At 42.9% G+C, this 22,273-nt stretch overlaps 1 protein-coding gene across 3 annotated transcripts in view; it reads right to left on the minus strand.

The window, feature by feature from the left end:
* The window catches only part of scube1 (signal peptide, CUB domain, EGF-like 1), a 459,167-nt gene that overhangs the window by 196,608 nt on the left and 240,286 nt on the right, over nucleotides 1–22,273 (minus strand). The gene's annotated exons all lie outside the window — the stretch shown is intronic.

Here is a 22,273-nt window from a genome sequence, read left to right on the forward strand (position 1 = left end):
CCCATCCTTAACGATGGGGGAGCCCAGCACATCAGTGCAAAAGATAAGGCCGAAGCATTTCCAACAATCTTCAGCCAGAAGTGCCGAGTGGATGATCCATCTTGCCTCCTCCTGAAGTCCCCAGCACCACAGATGTCAGTATTCAGCCAATTCGATTCACTCCACCTGATATCATAAATGACTGAAGGCACAGATACTGCAAAGTCTATGGGGCTTGACAACATTCTGGCAATAGTACTGAAGACCTGTGCTCCAGATCTTGCCGCACCCCTAGTCAAGCTGCTCCAGTACAGCTACAACACGAGTATCTACCCAGCAATGTGGAAAATTGCCCAGGTATGTCCTGTCCACAAAAAGCAGGACAAATCCAACCCAGCCAATTATCGCCCCATCAGTCTACTCTCGATCATCAGTAAAGTGATGGAAGGTGTCGTCGACAGTGCTGTCAAGTGGCACTTGCTCAGCAATACCCTGCTCAGTGACGCTCAGTTTGGGGTCCGCCAGGGCAACTCAGCTCCTGACCTCATTACAGCCTTAATTCAAACATGGACAAAAAAGCTTTATGCAAGAGGTGAGGTAAGAGTGACTGCCCTTGACATTAAGGCAGCCTTTGACTGAGTATGGCATCAAGGAGTCCTAGCAAAACTGGAGTCAATGTATCAAGGGGAAACTCTGCACTGGTTGGAGTCTTACCTAGCGCAAAGGAAGATGGTTGTGGTTGTTAGAGGGCAATCATCTCAGCTCCAGGACATGACTGCAGGAGTTCTTCAGGGTGGTATCCTAGGCTCAACCATCTTCAGCTGCTTCATCAACGACCTTCCTTTAATCATAAGGTCAGAAGTGGGGATGTTTGCTGACGATTGCATCAGGTTCAGCACCATTCGCAACTCCTGAAGCAGTCCGTGTAGAAATGCAGCAAGACCCGGACAATATCCAGGCTTGGGCTCATAAGTGGCAAGTAACATTCATGCCACACAAGTGCCAGGCAATGACTATCTCAAACAAAAGAGAATCGACCAACTCCCTTGACATTCAGTGGCACTACGATCGCTGAATTCCCCCACTATCATCATCCTGGGGGTTATCATTGGCTAGAAACTGAACTGGACCAGCCATATAAATACCATGGTTACAAGAGCAGGTCAGAGGCTAGGAATCCTGCAATGAGTAACTCACTTCTTGACTCCCCAAAGCCTGAACACCATCTACAAGGCACAAGTCAGGGGTGTGATGGAATACTCTCCACTTGCCTGGATGGGTGCAGTCCAACAACACTCAAGAAGCTCAACATCATCCAGGACAAAGCAGCCCACTTGATTGGCATCCCATTCACAAACATTCACTCCCTCCACCACCGACACACAGTGGCAGCAGTGTGTACCATATACAAGATGCACTGCAGCAACGCACCAAGGCTGCTTAGACAGCACCTTCCAAACCAGTGACCTCTGCCACCTAAAAGGACAAGGGCAGCAGATGCATAGCAACACCACAATCTGCAAGTTCCCCTCCAAACCACACACCATTCTGATTTGCAATAATATTGCCGTTCCTTCACTGTCGCTGGGTCAAAATCCTGGAACTCCCTTCCTATCAGCACTATTGGTGTACCTACCCCACATGGACAGCAGCGGTTCAAGAAGGTGGCTCACCACCGCCTTCTCAAGGGCAATTAGGGATGGGCAATAAATGCTGTCCTAGCCAGCAATGCCCACATCCCATGAACAAATAAAAAAACTCAGGAAGCTTGACACCATCCAGGACAAAGCAGCCCTCTTGATTGGCACTCCTCCACCACCTTCAACATTGACTCCCACGACTGGGACACAGAGGCTGCAGTGTGTACCATCCACAAGATGAACTGCTGCAACTTGTAAACTCCTTCAACAGCACCTTCCAAACCCATGACCTCTTCCACCTAGAAGAACAAGGGCAGCAGGCACATGGGAATGTCACCACCTGCAAGTTCCCATCCAAGCCACACACCATCCTAACTTGGAAATATATCGCTATTCCTTCCCTGTTGCTGGGTTAAAATCCTGGAACTCCCTCCCTAACAGCCCTGCAGGTGTACCTACACCCCACAGACTTCAGCAGTTCAAGGCTCAGCCACCACCTTCTCAAGGGTAATTCGTGCTAGCGATGCTCATATCCCATGAACAGACAAAAAAATTCAGCTAGCTTGGTCCCAGGTGGACAAACAGTAGAAACTAACTTGTGCTCCAGGAAGCTGTGTGACTTCAGCTCCCGTTATAGACATCACAAACCAACTGATGCTTATTCTGTCCGGTTAGAGTGCATCTCTAGGGGAGAAAATGGGCACTTTGTTTTGGGCAGCCAAAATTCTACCAGTTTAGATAGCTCAGCATCTTGGTTTGGGGTCTTTTACAGACGGTGATGGGTTTCCATGCACATGAGATACCTGATTAACCAAAAAGGTGAAATTAAAAAAAATGTTTTGTTACACACTTTGTGAGTGTTATCAATATAAGCTCAATGATGCATAAGTACATAAGAACATAAGTACATAAGCCCCTCTAGCCTGCTCCCCCAGTCAATAAGATCATGGCTGATCTGATCTTAGTCTCAACTCCACTTTGCTGCCTGTTCCCCATAACCCTCGACTCTCCTATAGTTTAAGAATCTGTCTATCTCAGCCTTCAATATATTCACTGACCCAAACTCCACAGCTGTTTTGGGTAGGGAATTCCAAAGAGTCATGATGCTCTGAGAGAAGAAATTCCTCCTCATCTCTGTCTTAAATGGGAGACCACTTATTCTGAAAATATGCCCCCTAGTTCTGGATTCCCCCACGAGTGGAAACATCCTCTCAGCATCTATCCTGTCAGCCCCCTCAGAATGTTATATGTTTCAATAAGATCATCTTACATTCTTCTAAACTCCAATGAGTATAGGCCCAACTTGCTCAACCTTTCCTCATAAGACAACCCCTTCATTCTAGGAATCCACCTAGTGAACCTTCTCTGAACTGTGCTGATGCAAGTACATCCCTTCTTAGATAAGGAGACCAAAACTGTACACAGTACTCCAGGTGTGGTCTCACCAACATCCTGTACAGTGGAGCAAGACTTCCCCACTTTTATACTCCATTCCCCTTGCAATAAAGGCTAACATTCCATTTGCCTTCCTAATTACTTGCTGTACCTGCATGCTAACATTTTATGTTTCATGTACGAGGACACCCAGATCTCTCCGTACTGCAGCATTCTGTAGTATCACTCCACTTATCTAATATTCTGCTTTTCTATTCTTCCTACCAAAAGTAAATAACCTCACATTTTCCCACATTATAATCCATGTGCCAAATTATTGCCCACACACTTAACCTATCTATATCCCTTTGCAGACTCTGGCCAGATTTTACTAGTACTTTGGAGATGGGCTGGGAGGCAGGAAGCATGGTAAAATGGTGATGGAAGGCATCAGGAAGGAACATAATATCCAGGGGATATTACAAAAGGCAGGAATGATAGTGGCTTGGCTACTCACCAATCAGAGGCGGGCAGTCTTTTAATCGGATTGTTGACGGCCATTTTACAACTCCACCAGGATTTTTGGAGCCTCAGAATGCCCCCATGCCACGTGGTAAGTCCGCTAGATGCAATGAGGTGGCCTCCGAGGGTGGGACCCTTCTTTTCTGGGGTCTCCATGGCCAGAGCAGGAGCCCCAGGTGGCAATGGCCACCCCTGTGGCACCAGCACCACTTCTGAAGTGTTCACCCCTCCGATTGCCAGAGCCTGCCTGCCTGGCCCCGGCACATCCATCAATCTCTTACCAGTCCTACTTCTTGCAGCCTCTGCAGCGGCCACCTCCTGCAGTGGGGCTGCCGAGACTGCATAGCTACCAACACTCTGACTGGGCCAGCAGCTCAGAGAGGCAGGCCGCCGCCCATAATGGGCCGCTGCCGGTAAAACTGTCCTTGCATCCCCTGTCTGCCTGCATGGGCTTGACGAGCCCCTTTTGGTCCCAACATAATGTCCCACAGCATGCCAGTAAGATTTCGGCCTTTGTTGCCTCCTCACAACTTGCTTTTCCACCTATCTTTGTATCATCAGCAAATTTGGCTACAATACACTTGGTCCCTTCATCCAAGTCATTAATATACATTGTAAATAGGTGAGGCCCCAGCAATGATCCCTGCAGCAGGCCACGAGCTACAGTTTGCCAATCTGTAAATGACCCATTTATCACCTGACTCTTTTTTCTGTGAATTAGACAATCCTCTATCCATGCTAACATATTACCCCAACACCATGAGCTCTTATCTTGTGTAGTAACCTTTTTTGTGCCACCTTATTGAATGCCTTTTGGAAATCCAAATACACTATATTTACAGGTTCCCCTTCATCCACCCTGCTTGTTACATTCTCAATGAACTCTAATAAATTTGTCAAACACGATTTCCCTTTCATAAAACCATGTTGACTCTGCTTGATTGTGTTATGATTTTCAAAATGTTCAGCTACTACTTCCTTAATAACGGATTCCAGCATTTTCCTAATGACAGATGTTAGGCTAACTGGTCTATAGCTTACTACTTTCTATCTCCCTCCTTTCTCGAATAGAGGTGTTAGATTTGCGGTTTTCCAATCCACTGGGACCTTCCCTGAATCTAGGGATTTTAGGAAGATTACAATCAATGCATCCACTAATTCTGTAGCCACTACTTTTAAGACCCTAGGATGTAGTCCATCAGGTTCACGGGACTACCCAATCTTCGGCCCCATTAGTTTTCCTCGTACTTTTTCTCTAGTGATAATGATTGTTTTAAGTTCCCCCTTCCCTGCAGCCCCTTGATTTTCTATTATTCTTAGGATATTTTTTGTGTCTTCTTCAGTGAAGTCAGATACAAAATACTTGTTCAAAGTCTCTGTCATTTCCTTGTTTCCCAGTATTAATTCCCCAGTCTCATCCTTTAAGGGACAAACGTTTGCTTTAGAACATAAGAACATAAGAACTAGGAGCAGGAGTAGGCAATTCAGCCCCTCGAGCTTGCTCCGCCATTCAATACATTCATGGCTGATTTCATCTCGGCCTCAACTCCACTTTCCTGCCTGTTCTCCATAACCCTTCAACCCATTACTAATTAAAAATCTGTCTATCTCCTCCTTAAATTTACTCAATGTCCCGGCATCCACCATACTCTGGGGTGGTGAATTCCACAGACTCACGACCCTTTGAGAGAAGTAATTTCTCCTCATCTCTGTTTTAAATCTACTACCCCTTATCCTAAAACTGTGACCTCTCATTATAGATTGCCCCACCAGAGGAAACATCCTCTCTACCTCTACTTTGTCAAACCCCTTAATCATCTTATATACCTCAATTAGATCTTCTCTCATTCTTCTAAACTCTGGAGAGCAAAGGCCTAAACTGCTCAATCTCTCTTCATAAGACAAACCCCTCATCTCTGGAATCAATCCAGTGAACCTCCTCTGAACTGCCTCCATTGCAACTACATCCCTTCTCAAGGAAGGGGATCAAAACTGTACGCAATACTCCAGGTGCGGTCTCACTAATGCCTTGTACAGTTGCAGCAACACTCCCCTACTTTTATACTCTATTCCTTTAGCAATAAATGCCAAAATTCATTTGTCTTCATTATTATCTGCTGCACCAGCATACTAGTTTTCTGTGATTCATGCCCGAGGACACCCAGATCTCTCTGCACTGAAACACTCTGAAGTTTCTCTCCATTTAGGTAATAATTTGCCTTTCTATTCTCCTGACCAAAATGGATAACCTCACACTTATCCACGTTAAACTCCATCTGCCAAATTTTGGCCCATTCACCTAACCTATCCATATCCATTTGTAAATTTCTTATTTCTTTATTGCAATTTACTATCCCACATATTTTAGTGTCATCTGCAAATTTGGCTATAGTACCTTCTATCCCTGCATGCAAGTCATTAATATAGATCGTAAATAGTTGGGGCCAGAGGACCGAACCCTGTGGCACCCCACTAGTTACATCTTGCCAACCAGAAAAAGACCCATTTATCCCGACTCTCTGTTTTCTGTACGTTAGCCAATCCTCTATCCAAGCTAATAAATTGCCCCTAACCCCATGTGATCTTACCTTGTCTTTTAACCTTTTGTGTGGCACCTTATCAAATGCCTTCTGGAAGTCCAGATGTACTACATCTACAGGATCCCCATTATCAACTTTGCTTGTTACATCTTCGAAGAACTCTAGCAAATGCGATTTACCCTTCATAAAACCATGCTGACTCTGATGGATTGCGTTTTGGCTTTCTAAATGTCCTGTTATTACTTCCTTAATCATGGATTCTAACAATTTCCCAATGACAGATGTTAAACTAACTGGTCTATAGTTTCCTACTTTCTGCCTCCCTCCCTTTTTAAATAAGGGTGTTATATTAGCATTTTTCCAATCCACTGGAACCTTCCCCGCATCCAGGGAATTTTGGAATATTATAACCAATGGATCCACTATCTCTGCTGCCACTTCCTTCAAGACCTTAGGCCATCAGGTCCTGGGGACTTGTCTGCCTTCTATCCCAATAGATTGCTCAGTACTTTTTCCCTTGTGATGTTGATTGTTCTAAGTTCCTCCCTTTCTATAACCTCTGCATTACCTGTTACTATTGGGATGGTACTAGTGTCCTCCACCATGAAAACTGAGGCAAAATACTGATTTAGTGTCTCTGCCATTTCTGTGTTCCCCACTATTAACTCCCCAGTCACATCCTCCAAGGGACCAACATTCACTTTAGCTACTCTCTTCCCTTTTATATACTTATAGAAGCTTTTGCTATCCATTTTGATATTTTGCGCTAGTTTTCTTTCATAATTTACCTTTGCTCTTTTTATTACTTTTTTAGTAACCCTTTATTAATCTTTAAAAGTTACCCAATCTTCCAGCCTGCCACTGGTCTATGCAATATGGTATGCCTTAGTTTTTGTCTTTATGTTATCCTTAACTTCCTTGCTTAGCCATGGATGTTTTTCCCCCTCTTACAATCTTTCTTTTTGGAATATATTTTAGTTTGGAGGAATTGAATATCTCGTTAAATATCTGCTACTGCTCAGCAACTGTCTTACATTTTAGTCTTCATGCCCAGTCCACTAGGGCCAAATCTGTCCTCATGCCTATGTAATTACCTTTGTTTAACTCCAGAACGCTAGTGTGGGACTCCAGTTTCTCGCCCTCAAACTGAATTTGAAATTCTAGCATGCTATGATCACTCTTCCCTAGAGGATCCTTAACTATGAGATCATTAATTAATCCCACCTCATTACATAATACCAAATCAAGAATAGCCTGCTCCCTGGTCGGTTCCACAACATATTGCTCCAAAAGACAATCTCTAATACATTCAATGAACTCTCCCTTGAGGCTACCCTTGCCAATTTGATTAATCCAGTCTATATGCATATTAAAATCACCCATGATTATTGCTGTACCTTTCTTACAAGCCCCCAGTATTTCCTGGTTTGTACTATGCCCCACTGCGGAACTACTGTTTGGGGACCCATCGATTACTTCTAACAGGGACTTCTTTCCCTTGCTATTTCTTATTTCTACCCAGACTGATTATACGTCTTGATCTCCAGCGCCTATATCATTTCTCACTACAGCACTGATCTCTTCCTTTACTAACAAAGCTATACCACCTCCTTTTCCTTCTTGCCTATCCTTCCAAAATACTGAGTACCCTTGGATATTCAATTCCCCAACCTGGTTTCCCTGCAATCACGTCTTTAGCTACTCTCTTCCTTTTTATATACTTGTAGACGTTCTTGCTCTCTGTTTTATATTTCTTTCTAGTTTACTCTCATAATCCACTTTCTGCCTCTTTATTTTTTAATCACCCTTTGTTGATTTCTAAAATTTTCCCAATTTTGACCTACCACTAATCTTCGCAAAATTATATGCCCTTTCTTTCAATTTGATAGCATCATTAACTTCCTTAATTAGCCATGGATGGTTTATCCTTCTCGTAGAGTTGTTCTTTCTCAGTGGAATATATCTTTGTTGAGAATTATAAAATTAAGGATTATCTCCTTAAATGTCTGCCACTGCATAAGTACTGTCTTACCTTTTAACCTATTTTCCCAATCCATTTTAGCCAACTCTGTCTTCAGACCTTTGTAATTACCTTTAGTTAAGTTTAAGGCACTAGCTTCAGACTCACATTTCTCACTCTGAAACGGAATGTTATGATCACTCTTCCCTAGAGGATCATTTACAATGAGATCACTAATTAATCCTGCCTCTTTACACATTACTAGATCTAAAATAGCTTTTGCTCTGGTTGGTTTCACAATGTATTTTCTAAGAAATTCTCCTGACTGCACTCTATGAACTCAATCTCCAGGCTACCTTTGTCCAATCTATATGAAGATCAAAGTCACCTACAATTATTGCAATACCTTTCTTACAAGTCCGCATTATTTCTTGATTTGTACTCTGTCCTACAGTGTAGATACTGTTGTTAGCGGGCCTATAGACTACTCCTACCAGTGACTTATTTCTTTTATTTCTTATCTCCACTCTAACTGATTCTATATCTTGGTATTCTGAGCCAAGATCATTTCTCACTACTGTACTGATCTTATCCTTTATTAACAGAGCTACCCACCTCCTTTTCTTTTCTTTCTATCCTTCAGAATATCTCTGAATATTCAGTTCCCAGTCTTGGTCATCTTGCAACCATGAATTTTACGAGCGCACTGCCGATCATGGTGGCGCGCTTTGAAGTTGGTGGTCTGCCCGTGTGGACTGCCAATTGCTGAGCCCACACTATATTACGCACGGGGGCTCATTTAAATGGAGGGGGCGTAAAGGCCTCCCCCGTTGATGTAGAGGAGGCGGCTGCTCCGTCCCCGGCACTAGTGCCCAGCGTCACTGCCATTCTGAAAGGGATTCAAGCCCTTAGAAAAAAAAGAGCCTTCCAGAAGGAACGTGAAGAAAATGAAAGGCAGGAGAGAGAGAGAGAGAGAAAGGCAGGAGGAGGAACGAGAGAGAGAGGAGAGAGAGAAAGAATATTCCAGAAAGAATGCAAAGAAAGAAAATTGAGGTGGCTTGAGTTAACTAGGGGACGACAGAGTAACCCCAGTGAAAGCATGGCCGATATGGAGGAGCATAATTCAGGGCTGGGTATAAAATTGTTAAAACACGCTCAAATAATTCCAAAATTCACTGAGGAAGATGTGGAAGCGTTTTTTTGTGTCTTTTGAGAAAATGGCAAAGCAGCTAAAATGGCCAGCTGAGACCTGGTCTCTTTTAATACAAAGCAAGCTAATGGAAAAGTCCATGAGGTTTATTCCCTGTTGCCTGATGAGAGTTCATCAAATTATGAACTGACCAAAAATGCTATCCTCAGGGCATATGAATTAGTACCCGAAGCCTATCACCAAAAGTTTAGAACCCTCAAAAAGCAAGTTAATCAAACTTATCTGGAGTTTGAAAGAAGTAAGCATCTGGCTTTTGACCAGTGGCTTAGGGGTCTTAAAATACAGCTCAGCTATGAGAATCTGAGGGAAGTAGTTCTGTTAGAGGAATTTAAACACTCTCTCCCACTCTCAATAAAGACCCATGTGGAGGAGCAACAGGTTCAGAGAGCCTGGAAAGCGGCCGTTTTGGCCGATGAGTTTGCTTTAATTTATAAGTCAGCTTCCCAGGGGAGAATCTTTCCTAATCACCCCCTCAAATCTGAAAAGGACAAAGGGTGGGAAGGTGATCTCCGCCCAGGCAGTCCTGGGAGAGAAAGGAAAACAGTAGACACAGGGGACCCTCCTCCAGCCACAAAGGAAGGTGCTGTAAGAGTGAGACCCAGAGACCTATGTGCTTCCATTGTAATAAAGCAGGGCATTTAAAAGCTGACTGCTGGAAACTAAAGGGAAAACTGGTCGGGCTAATCAGGGCACACCTGCTCAGTGAAGACAGGGACCTGATGCAAAGCACAGAAGAACAATCTGTGGCTTTAACTGCAGTAAGAGTGCAACCCAAGAAGCCTACTATGGCCAGTGCAGGAAAAGCTAATAGGATTCCTGAAGGCTCTCAGGGCTTTGTGTTTGAAGGGAAAGTAACCCCATACCCCTTGAGTGGGCCAGACCTTTCCCCCAGAGAGTGCAGCGAACACCAAAATTGCGGTGAATGGACCTGGAAGGCAGTGTACACCTGGAGTGCGACATGGTTTTGAGACCAGTGACCGTAGGGATTGTCCCTAGTTTGCCTGTCGATGGGGTTGACCTGCTCCTAGGTAATGATCTGGTGGGGGAAAAGGTGGTAGCCCCCCAAGTGGTGAAAGAAAGACGGCAGGAGGTCAGAGAGACAGGGCAGTGGCAGAGATGGTTCCCTGCAGTTTCCCTGAATGTGTAGTGGATCAAACCAACTCCCCCAACGGAGACTGCATTAGCACTGCAGGCAAATGACCATGAAGTCCGAGACTTTCTTTGGAAAGTTAGAAGATCAAGGGAATGAATTAAATGGATTTTGCCTAGCTGAGGCTCAGCCGACCCAGTATTGTGAGAGTTAGCACAGGCTGCCCAGTCTGAAAGTGAAGCAGAGAGAGTCTCTGATTGCTACTATTTAAAGAATGAGGTACTGATGAGAAATGGAGTTCTCTCACAGATCTGAGAGCAAGGAGTGGATAGTAGTTCACCAGTTAGTGGTGCCACAGAGGTACCGGGCAGAAATATTAAGAAGGGCCCACACGACTACAGTGGCTGTACATGCCAGTATATAAAAGACCAAAGCCCGCATAAGACAGCAGTTTGGCTGGCCAAAACTCCACAAAGATGTTTTAGTTTTAGTTTTAGTTTTAGAGATACAGCACTGAAACAGGCCCTTCGGCCCACAGAGTCTGTGCCGACCATCAACCACCCATTTATACTAATCCTACACTAACCCCATATTCCTATCACATCCCCACCTGTCCCTATATATTTCCCTACCACCTACCTATACTAGGGGCAATTTATAATGGCCAATTAACCTATCAACCTGCAAGTCTTTGGCATGTGGGAGGAAACCGGAGCACCCGGAGGAAACCCACGCAGACACAGGGAGAACTTGCAAACTCCACACAGGCAGTACCCAGAATCGAACCCGGGTCCCTGGAGCTGTGAGGCTGCAGTGCTAACCACTGCGCCACTGTGCCGCCCCTAGTGATGGAGTACTGCAGGAGTTTCCTGTGCCAGGTTGAGGGAAAACCCCAAGCTACAGTGAAACCTGCACCCCTAATTCCTGTACTGATGTTAGGAAGACCCTCCAGTCAATGGCTGCTGAACTGTAAGGGACCCCCGCCAAGAACAAATGGGGACAGGCAGGCACACAGCTGGAAAACGTTAAGAAAGAGAAGGGGAAAAAGCGACCAAGAGGGCATGTTAAAGGAAGTCTGGGAGGAATCCCAGATGAAAACCCCTACTGTCCGGTCAGCCAACCCCGAAAAATTTGAAAAGTTAGACCCCACATCCTCCTACGTAAATGCAGACTCTAGAAGCACCCTACGAGAGTTGCTAACAGCATTTACAGGAACCTGCAGAGACAAACAGAGACCTCTAGGGGGGCACAGAAACAGTGAGGGTGATGCCTCACCTAGTTGACATGCCACAGGAGAGTGCAGTCAAGTCTGCACAAATACCTACAAGTAGGAATGTCCCAAAGAACAAACGGGAGATTAACAAAGAATCCTCCCCCACAGTCAGAGAAAAAGGAATCCTCCCCTGAAGTCACAAGCCTTTGCATGATTCAGCAAAGCACTGAAAGCAAGTCCAGGATAGACCTGCCCACTACTAACTCTCCTGAAAAAAAATTTCCTCAGCAGGAACCAAGACCCCAGGTAGTCATAGCAATGGGCAAACTGAAGAAAAACTTCCCCAAAGAACCACATGGTTACTGGGATGCCAAAAAGGGGAAAATAAAGTAGCAATGGCACACATAAAAGACAATTTTAAGAAGCTTTAAGATTTATGAATGAATGGAAATGAATGAGAGAAATGCATGGTTTTTCTTTCTGGATCATAATTTCTCTCAAACCTTTTAATGAAATGTGCCTTTTTTCAAATCATATTTCATTCCCCTGGCTGTGGAGGTGTAATGCATGCCCCCACCTGCCAAGAATGAGGAATATTTATTTTGTCACATGAACATTAATTTTAAACTGTTACTGGAGTGAAAAAAGAACTGGTTAAAAAAACCCCACAATGGATCCTTGGCTGGAGAGATATTTTTGCATATTAACAGACAGTACTTGGAAAGGACAAAGGGGCTACTACCTGCTCCAATTTAATCCACAATGGACTTTTGATTACCAGACATTGAGGGTGGAGGAGCTCACATTCCAGGTTAACTGCTAAGATGGCCGAATTCACAAATGGACATTGTCACACCAGCTAGTCACATGACTAACTTGCTGGGCCCCCTGAATTTTTTTTTAGATTTGAATTTGCCACAGAGTTTTTTTGAACCGGCAGAAAGCTGTTTACTCCTGGACTGAAAAGACCTCTCGTGGCTGGCTCGCAGCAGCCTCTCCTGTCTGCTTCCATCTCTTTCTCACAGAACTGAAACTCACTGAAGATACACGAACCCCAAGAGAGAAAAGTCTCCTTCCAGTGAACAAGGTTTAAGAAGAATACTGGACTCCAATGAAAATTAAGATCAACCTACAAAAGGACCCTACAGTGAGCTCGAAGCACGGTAACAAAAAAAACCCTCCTCAGAGATTGCTTCAAACTGTTCTACTTTATCTTTTCTCCCGCTCTTTTCTGTCTCTATTTGCATGTGTGTATCACGTGGGGCACGACGTGTATCGTAGGCGTTAACCGAATTAGTGTTTGTAGTTTAAGTTTAATAAATTTCATTTTTCTTCTTTAAACCTAAGAAAGCCTGTATGTGCTCATTTCTTTGCCTTATAATTGGAAAGTGGTGAACAAGGATTCACCAAGGGGGAACTCAAACACGATGTGTTTAAAATTAAACCCTGTTACAGTAAGACCAGGTGAAGACTGAAAGGGAACCCTTAACCACCTTTCTCATCTGGTCGTAACTTGTGATGCAGGTAGTAATCCAGAGATTGTTACCTTAGTGGTTCCGCTTTTTAATTTAGCCCCTTGCTGCTCTTACTCCCTCAGCAGAACCTCTTTCTTAGTCCTACCTATGTCATTGGTACCTATGTGCACCATGGAGTCTGGATTTTTCCCCTCCCACTCCAAGTTCCTCTCCAGCTCCGAGAAGATGTCCTTAACCCTGGTGCCGGGCAGGCACACAACCTTCAGGACTCAAGGTTTTCGCTGCACTGAACAGTTTCTATATCCCCAACCTATACTGTCCCCTACTACTACAACATTTTTTCTAACTCCCCCAACTTGAATGACCCCCTGTGCCATGGTGTTGTGATCAATTTTCTTATGCTTCCTACAGTCCCTGCTCTCGCTCACACGTGCTGCAAGAACCTTGTGCAAGAACCTCGCATCTGTTGAACAAGTACAAGGGCTCAGGCTCCTCCAATGCTACCTTCTGGATCCCCATATCTGCCTCGCTCATAATCACACCTTCCTGTTCCTGACCACAGACCAAATCTGAAGTACTTCACCCAAGTGATGTGATTACCTCCTGGAACAAAGTGTCCAGGTAACTTTCTCCCTCCTTGATGTATCAAAGTGCTTAAAGATTGGACTCCAGCTGAACTCAGTCAAATTTCCTCAAGCTGCAGACACTTACTGTAATTGTGGCTGTTGTGGATCACACTTGCTACAGTTGCAACGTATCATCTGCTCTGCAATCTCTATTGTATTTTATTGAACTAATTATGTTTGCAAGTTTTGAAATATCACGCAATTGTCTTTTTATAAAATTTAATCTAGGTACTAACCTTGTTTAACTTATTCAATTTAGTTACATGCTTTAGGTCTTTACTGTAACTTAGCCCAAAGTCCTAAATTAACCCTATTTTTTAAATATATATCAAGCAGCATCTCTTACTCCAACCTCACTAAATCCCCACACTCGCCAAATTCCCTTGCACTCTTGGTGAAATCTGCACTCAGGTGAAGTTGCTCTCGGCACTCCACTTTTAGTTGATGTACATTTGCCATGTTGGCAGTTTCAATTCATTATCAAACTAAGGAGGTTTAAAGCGTTAGTAATCAGGTATAATATTACTGCAACTGAGCAGAAAAGTATTCTTTGACATCACAATGGGGAATAGCTAAAGAAATTATTCACACTCTGACTAATATGAGTGATGATTATGATAGTGCTAAATAAGGAGAGACCAATCAGTTATGCCCAGGAAAAACACTACACAACAATCCATTTTCACATGGTTGAACAAAATGTGAAAGAGAGTATGCAATGGTTTATACAACTAAGGCAGTTGCCACAGCAAAATATTAATAGCAGAATGTAAATTGAATCCTTCAAACATAGCATATTTACAACAAGTTCTATCAATAAACTTTAGACAAAAGCTGCGATCTTTTGGTTGCTATTACAGAGACTTGGTGTTGTTGCTATTACAGAGACTTGGTTGAGGGAAGGGCAGGGTTGGCAGCTAAATGTTCCAGGCTTTAGATGCTTCAGGCGGGATAGAGGGGGATGTAAAAGGGGTGGGGGAGTTGCATTACTGGTTAAGGAGAATATCACAGCTGTACTGCGGGAGGACACCTCAGAGGGGTCATGCAGCGAGGCAATATGGGTGGAGCTCAGGAATAGGAAGGGTGCAGTCACGATGTTGGGGGTTTACTACAGGCCTCCCAACAGCCAGCAGGAGGTAGAGGAGCAGATATGTAGACAGATTTTGGAAAGATGTAAAGGTAACAGGGTTGTGGTGGTGGGTGATTTTAACTTCCGCAATATTGACTGGGACTCACTTAGTGCTAGGGGCTTGGATGGGGCAGCATTTGTGAGGAGCATCCAGGAGGTCTTCTTGAAACAGTATGTAGATAGTCCAACTAGGGATGGGGCCATTCTGGACCTGGTATTGGGGAATGAGCCCGGCCAGGTGGTTGAAGTTTCAGTAGGGGAGCATTTCGGGAACAGTGACCATAATTCCATAAGTTTTAAGGTACTTGTGGATAAGGATAAGAGTAGTCCTCGGGTGAAGGTGCTAAATTGGGGGAAGGCTAATTATAACAATATTAGGCAGGAACTGAAGAATTTAGTTTGGGGGCGGCTGTTTGAGGGTAAATCAACATCTGACATGTGGGAGTCTTTCAAACGTCAGCTGATTAGAATCCAGGACCAACATGTTCCTGTGAGGAAGAAAGACAAGTTTGGCAAGTTTCAGGAAGCTTGGATAACACGGGATATTGTGAGCCTAGTCAAAAAGAAAAAGGAAGCATTTGTAAGGGCTGGAAGGCTAGGAAGAGATGAAGCACTTGAGGAATATAAAGACAGTAGGAAGGGACTTAAGCAAGGAGTTAGGAGGGCTAAAAGGGGTCATGAAAAGTCATTGGCAAACAGGATTAAGGAAAATCCCAAGGCTTTTTATACATATATAAAGAGCAAGAGGGTAGCCAGGAAAAGGGTTGGCCCACTCAAGGACAGAGATGGGAATCTATGCGTGGAGCCAGAGGAAATGGGTGAGGTGCTAAATGAGTACTTTGCATCAGTATTCACCAAGGAGAAGGACTTGGTGGATAATGAGCCTAGGGAAGGGAGTGCAGATAGTCTCAGTCATCTCATTATCAAAAAGGAGGAGGTGTTGGGTGTCTTGCAAAGCATTAAGGTAGATAAGTCCCCAGGACCTGATGGGATCTACCCTAGAATACTGAGGGAGGCAAGGGAAGAAATTGCTTGGGCCTTGACAGAAATCTTTGCATCCTCATTGGCTACAGGTGAGGTCCCAGAGGACTGGAGAATAGCCAATGTTGTTCCTTTCTTTAAGAAGGGTGGTAAGGATAATCCAGGAAATTATAGGCCGGTGAGTCTTATGTCAGTGGTAGGGAAACTATTAGAGAGGATTCTTCTGGACAAGAATTACTACCATTTGGAAACAAACAAACTTATTAGCATGGTTTTGTGAAGGGGAGGTCGTGTCTTACTAATTTGATTGAGTTTTTTGAGGAAGTGACGAAGATGATTGATGAGGGAAGGGCGGTGGATATTATCTATATGGACTTTAGTAAAGCCTTTGACAAGGTCCTGCATGGCAGACTGGTGCAAAAGGTGAAGTCACACGGGATCAGAGGTGAGCTGGCAAGATGGATACAGAACTAGCTCAGTCACAGAAGACAGAGGGTAACAGTGGATGGGTGTTTTTCTGAATGGAGGGATGTGACAAGTGGTGTTCCGCAGGGATCAGTGCTGGGACCTTTGCTGTTTGTAGTATATATAAATGATTTGGAGGAAAATATAGCTGGTCTGATTAGTAAGTTTGCGGACGACACAAAGGTTGGTGGAGTTACGGATAATGATGAGGATTGTCAGAGGATACAGCAGGATATAGATCGGTTGGAGACTTGGGCGGAGAAATGGCAGATGGAGTTTAATCCAGACAAATGTGAGGTAATGCATTTTGGAAGGTCTAATGCAGGTGGGAGGTATACAGTAAATGGCAGAACCCTTAGGAGTATTGACAGGCAGAGAGATCTGGACGTACAGGTTCACAGGTCACTGAAAGTGGCAACGCAGGTGGATAAGGTAGTCAAGAAGGCATACGGCATGCTTGCCTTCATCGGTCGGGCATAGAGTATAAAAATTGGCAAGTCATGTTGCAGCTGTACAGAACCTTAGTTAGGCCATACTTAGAATATTGTGTGCAATTCTGGTCGCCACACTACCAGAAGGACGTGGAGGCTTTGGAGAGGGTACAGAGGAGGTTTACCAGGATGTTGCCTGGTCTGGAGGGCATTAGCTATGAGGAGAGGTTGGAAAAACTCGGATTGTTTTCACTGGAACGACGGAGGTGGAGGGGTGACATGATAGAGGTTTACAAAGTTATGAGCGGCATGGACAGAGTGGATAGTCAGAAGCTTTTTCCCAGGGTGGAAGAGTCAGGGGACATAGGTTTAAGGTGCGAGGGGCAAAGTTTAGAGGGGATGTGCGATGCAAGTTTTTTACACAGAGGGTGGTGAGTGCCTCGAACTTGTTGCCAGGGAAGGTGGTGGAAGCAGATACGATAGCGACGTTTAAGAGACATCTTGACAAATATATGAATAGGAAGGGAATAGAGGGATATGGGCCCCGGAAGTGCAGAAGGTGTTAGTTTCGGCAGGCATCAAGATCGGCGCAGGCTTGGAGGGCCGAATGGCCTGTTCCTGTGCTGTACTGTTCTTTGTACCATTGTTAATTGGCAGAAGATGTGGAAAATGAGACAAAGGTTATTGTTGACAAGTTAAATATTCAGCAGCAAAAACAAAATAATGGGGCATAAAAGCTATCTCAGTGATTGTTATTTATGTGGTAGGGAATATCATGTCAACAAATATGAGAAGATGAACCATTTTTCAAATTGCTTCCACTCACAAAGAAAATTTATGGTTCAAGAAGCAGAGAGCCAAGATGCAACTATAGAAACAGGGCAGTAAACAAACAGACAAAATATGCTAAATTGTAAACAGCTTACAGAGCAAAATTAATAGTAGCTAATAAGAGGACACATGTCTGCTTCTGCTAATGAAGAAAACTAGAACAAAATGTAAAGATGCAACAACATTGGAGGTGAACCATTGAAGTATTGGTTGATTCAGGGCACTCAAGAAACCTTATTGCTGACAGAAAGTTCATGGAAATTAAGCAAAATGCAGGTTCAAAGCTGGGACCACAGAACTATCTTCACTGAAATGTTCTAACACTTCTCTGTTAGATTTCACTCAGTTCACAAGAATGATAAAGGCAGCAGTATATTTTATGATTGGTAATGATGGATTTCTTCTGACCCTAGCTGGCACAAGAATTACAGTTGCTAAGCATAAGTGATGGAATAAAAATCCTTCAAAGGCACTGGTAAGCTAAAGTTTGTTCAAGTGGAACTACACACATATAAATCTATGCAGCTTGTCACACAATAACATGATAAATGCCATTCCCAGAAAGAAAATCAAGGGAAAGCTAAAAGAGCTAACATAAAATTATGTAATTAAAATAGTACATGATACAATTGCCTGTACCAAAACCTAGAAATCCTGATAGTGTCCAATTATGTGTAAGCATGTGTGCTATAAATGAAGCAGAGTGATATGACTCTCTACTTGAAATTGTGCAAGAGAAAGTCCAATCATCTACTCTTGACCTTCAATCTCACCAGCATTGCCGAGTCCCCCACTATCAACATTTTGGGGAGTTATCATTGATTACATGTTGAACTGAACTAGCTATATCAACATGATGGCTACAAGGGCAGGGCAGAGGCTGAGTACTCTGTGACATGTGACACATATTCTGACCCCTCAAAGCATCTCAATCAACCACAAGGTTCAAAACAGGAATTTGATGGAATACACACCACTCACTTGGATGAGTGCAGCTGTATTAACACTCAAGAAGCTTATTAACTTTAAGTACTAATCAGTTAATTTGATTAGTATCCTGCTGCTGGACTCGAGATCAACTCCCTCCACCACCAGCACACTGTTTGCAGTAGGTATAATCCACAGGATGCACTGCAGCAACTCATCAAGGTTAATTAACAGCAACCACCACCCCTGCAACCTCAACCACGAAAGACTTGAGCAGAAATGTTGCAGGAACAATGTCACCTCCAAGTTCCCCTCCAAGGCATATTCTGACTTGGATATATATCACCATTCCTTGATGATGGCTGGGTCAATATTTTGGAATTTCCTACCTAACACCATTGTGGGAGCATCATTAGCAGAAGGATTGCAGCAGTTCAAGAAGAAGGACCACCACAAACTTCTGAGGGAAACTGGCATGGGCAATAAATGCATCCTTGTCAGTGTTACCAACTTTGAGAACAAATTTGATGGAAAAAAAAATCTCGAGTTAGATCTGAGATTCTGATTGGCTGGCTCCACTGGAAGAACTGTGGCCAAATAGGCCATATGTTCACTGTTGAAGGCAGACTCAGGCACTGTCCCAAATTATGGTAATGGAGTCATCTGTGTAATTTCAAATATGCAACCCATACCTGGAAGGCAGCATCAGTGCTGCCCAAGCTGTTGGAAGAAAAATCAGTGCCATACTGCATTAGTCACATCCAACATATGTCCCAGTCCTTCCACCCTACAATCAACAGCATCTGCCTAAAAATCAAAATACATATTTATGTCATCTAACATTGCAACACCAACTACACCTGCAGCTGTGAGTCTCTAGTGTCAGTCTGAAGTGCTCTTCTACCTAATTTGGTCCTTCTACAGGGTGTAGCCTCAGTGGCTGCAACACAGGAGGATGACTTCTGCAGTTTATTCAAGGACTCAAGAGAGAGATACTCATGGTCAGCAAGCTCTAAGGGCTTATGTATGAATGGGCTCACCTGCAGACTGGGACAACTTCACACCTGCTGCGGCAGTCTGACCCAGTTTGCTTTCTAGCACCAGGGCAAGCTTTCAATCGGGGGAGATATCACAAGTTAATGAAGTGTTGCCAACCTGGGAGATAGCAAGCTGGCATTATACTCTTGCCATTGCATGGTTGCCCCGCTACTTGGCAGTCGCTCACACACCCAATGATTGGCAGAACAGACTTTAGGAGATCAGTGTCAGTATTCTTGAGAACATAGTTCGACACACTTTTCCCTTCCAATTCTTTTTACACACACACTCACATACACTCACACATTTTATATGCTTGATATGTTTCATCAAGTTAAGAGTTGTCAGTTCAGGGGCTATTTAAGATTCATTTTCATGTTGCACCCACTAAGAATTTTGAGTCAAATAATAGCTTGAAGCAGATTCAATGCTGAGTTCCATTACATTGTGACTCAGAAGCGCCCATATCAAATCAATGTGGAACTTCTATTCTTTTTATGCTCAGGAGCTCTCTCAGTATGAGACTGATGTATTATTACCAATTAGTGTTGAATTCAAGACATAACTCATTTCTTGTGTGACCCATGAAGGTTAAGAAAAAAAGAAAACCTTTATCCCTTTAGCCAGGCTCAATTCATGCCTTGGTTCCAGAGGTGAAAAGAGAATGTTTAAATGCACTGTGCTACTCAACATCTTTTTAAAAAAATCTGACACAGCACATACTTCAAAATTATAGAAGATGTCTTTTTTTTTCAACTCTGTGGTAGCCAACTCGATGATGTCAGACATTTAACAAAGCAGCAGTGATTGCAATGACCACAAAATAGAGGTTTAATCATTTTCATTCCTAATGTCAGCATTCTGAAATTAAAATGATGATTCGTAAAAGGGTCACAATATTTGAATGGTGAATTTTGGTCAATTTTCTCTATTTTCAAATAATAACTATGGAAACCTCACAAATTAACTTTAACTAACTAGTAGTTCTGGTAGAGTGACAAGTCTTTGGCAAAGGCTCTTTATTTCAATACCATAGGAAAATGAAAAAGAGTAAAAGACTTTGGGTGTCAAAATTTTACCTTCAGAAATAGTTAACACCTCTAAACTAATTGGGGTTGAGTGGAGACTAAAGTACATGCATCTATTTGCTAAGACTGTACAGTCTCTTGCTGAATTACAAGCAAAAGGCATCTGGGTTTTGTCCACTTCAAATGCTTTTTCAACTAAAAAGATTTAAGAATGAGTGGGAGGCCATAATTAAGGTCACTGAACTCACTATAAGCTGCGTCATTTCCCAGTACTGACAGAACAGTCCAGTTTTTTAAAAAGTGACTCACCATATAGTGACAGGGAAAGTGAGCCTGATGCCCTATTTATGTGCTCAAAATAGGAACACATGGCTGTTACAACTCTGCGAAACTAATTTGGTCAATGATTTTACAATAGCACCTTTAAAAGAAAAATATAAATATTTCAGATTCTACTCTACGTTGGAAAACTTAAAATTTGTCTGCCAATAGACTGCCTGATTGTTACTGTTTGAATGGACATTTGTCAGCCTTTTAAGAGTCTGATAAAAATTAAATGTGAAAACTACTGCAGCAGATACTGGTCTCAAATCACAGGCCCTCATTCTTTTTTATCTGGAATTATATGCTGAGTCTGTACAAACTGAAAATAAATAATCCTCCTTGGAAGAAAATACCATTAACTACCTTTGAAGATCAACAGTGGAAATCTATCCAAGGGTTAATATTTAGTGCTATTTACCAGTTTTAAAAAAGCCTTAATAACACTTTTTTCTTCCCTGTATATAGACATGCCTAGTTTCACAAGTATAACCTATTTGAAAGCAAGGGGTACTCTAAAGAAAGGTAAAAAGTAGAAATCACATTGTTTGGGAAAGAATGACTGCTGTCGCTTACAATTCATCTGGACTTGGTTTTCACCACATTCTGGATAACGAAAAACCATGTTATTTCAATTCCACAGAGAACAGTAAAACACATGTGTAAAAGCTGACACTTTGCTGTTCCCCAGTACAGTACTGCTGTGGTTAGGAATGCAGTAAACAAGACAAGACATAGGGCACAGTCTCTTGAACTGCAGGAAAAATATACAAAGAAACATTTTTTAAATAATGTCTTGAAATCTGGAAGCGATTCAGTAAAATAATTTTTTAGGTTGCAGGCTGCTTAATTTTTGTTTGCAAACAGACATCATGATCACAAAGAAGTGCTGAGGTCAGATCCTTACTGCTGACATTTAGTTATGCTAAAACTCATGCAGAGCAGAGAGATTTTACCATTGTCAGGATGTTCAATTAATTAATTAAGTTTAATTAATTCTGTTATCAAAATCCGGGGGCCAGAGAAAATCAAAAAGTTTGATTATTGCAAAAATCCAAGATACATTTTGTTGGCTAGTAGCCCAGTTTGCAGAGCAGTGACATTACCTTTAGCACTGTCCACAGAAGTTTCAACTCCCAACAACACTTTGGGGTTTAAAATGGCCACGAGCTATTGGAGCAGCTTCGTAGCTGAAAAAAATGCACCCCAAGTATTTAAATCTATTGTTTTTCACATAAACAACATAAGTACCAAAGCATAAAACCAATACATGGGAGTGATATCGCAATTGTTTTTAATTTACAGTATAATGGAGAACGCCATGGTGACCAGAACAATGCATCCATGCTAAAAGAGCCTAGGAAGAATATAGTTTCATGCAAAGACTTTATTTGTTGTGGCTTGTGAATATTTGATCACAAAAAATTCCAAATATTAAACCTTAGGTTATGGCTACTGGTAATTCTGGAAAGCACAAATTGCAGATGCAAAAA

This window comes from Heterodontus francisci, chromosome 18 (assembly GCF_036365525.1).
Source record: "Heterodontus francisci isolate sHetFra1 chromosome 18, sHetFra1.hap1, whole genome shotgun sequence".
NCBI lineage: Eukaryota > Metazoa > Chordata > Chondrichthyes > Heterodontiformes > Heterodontidae > Heterodontus > Heterodontus francisci.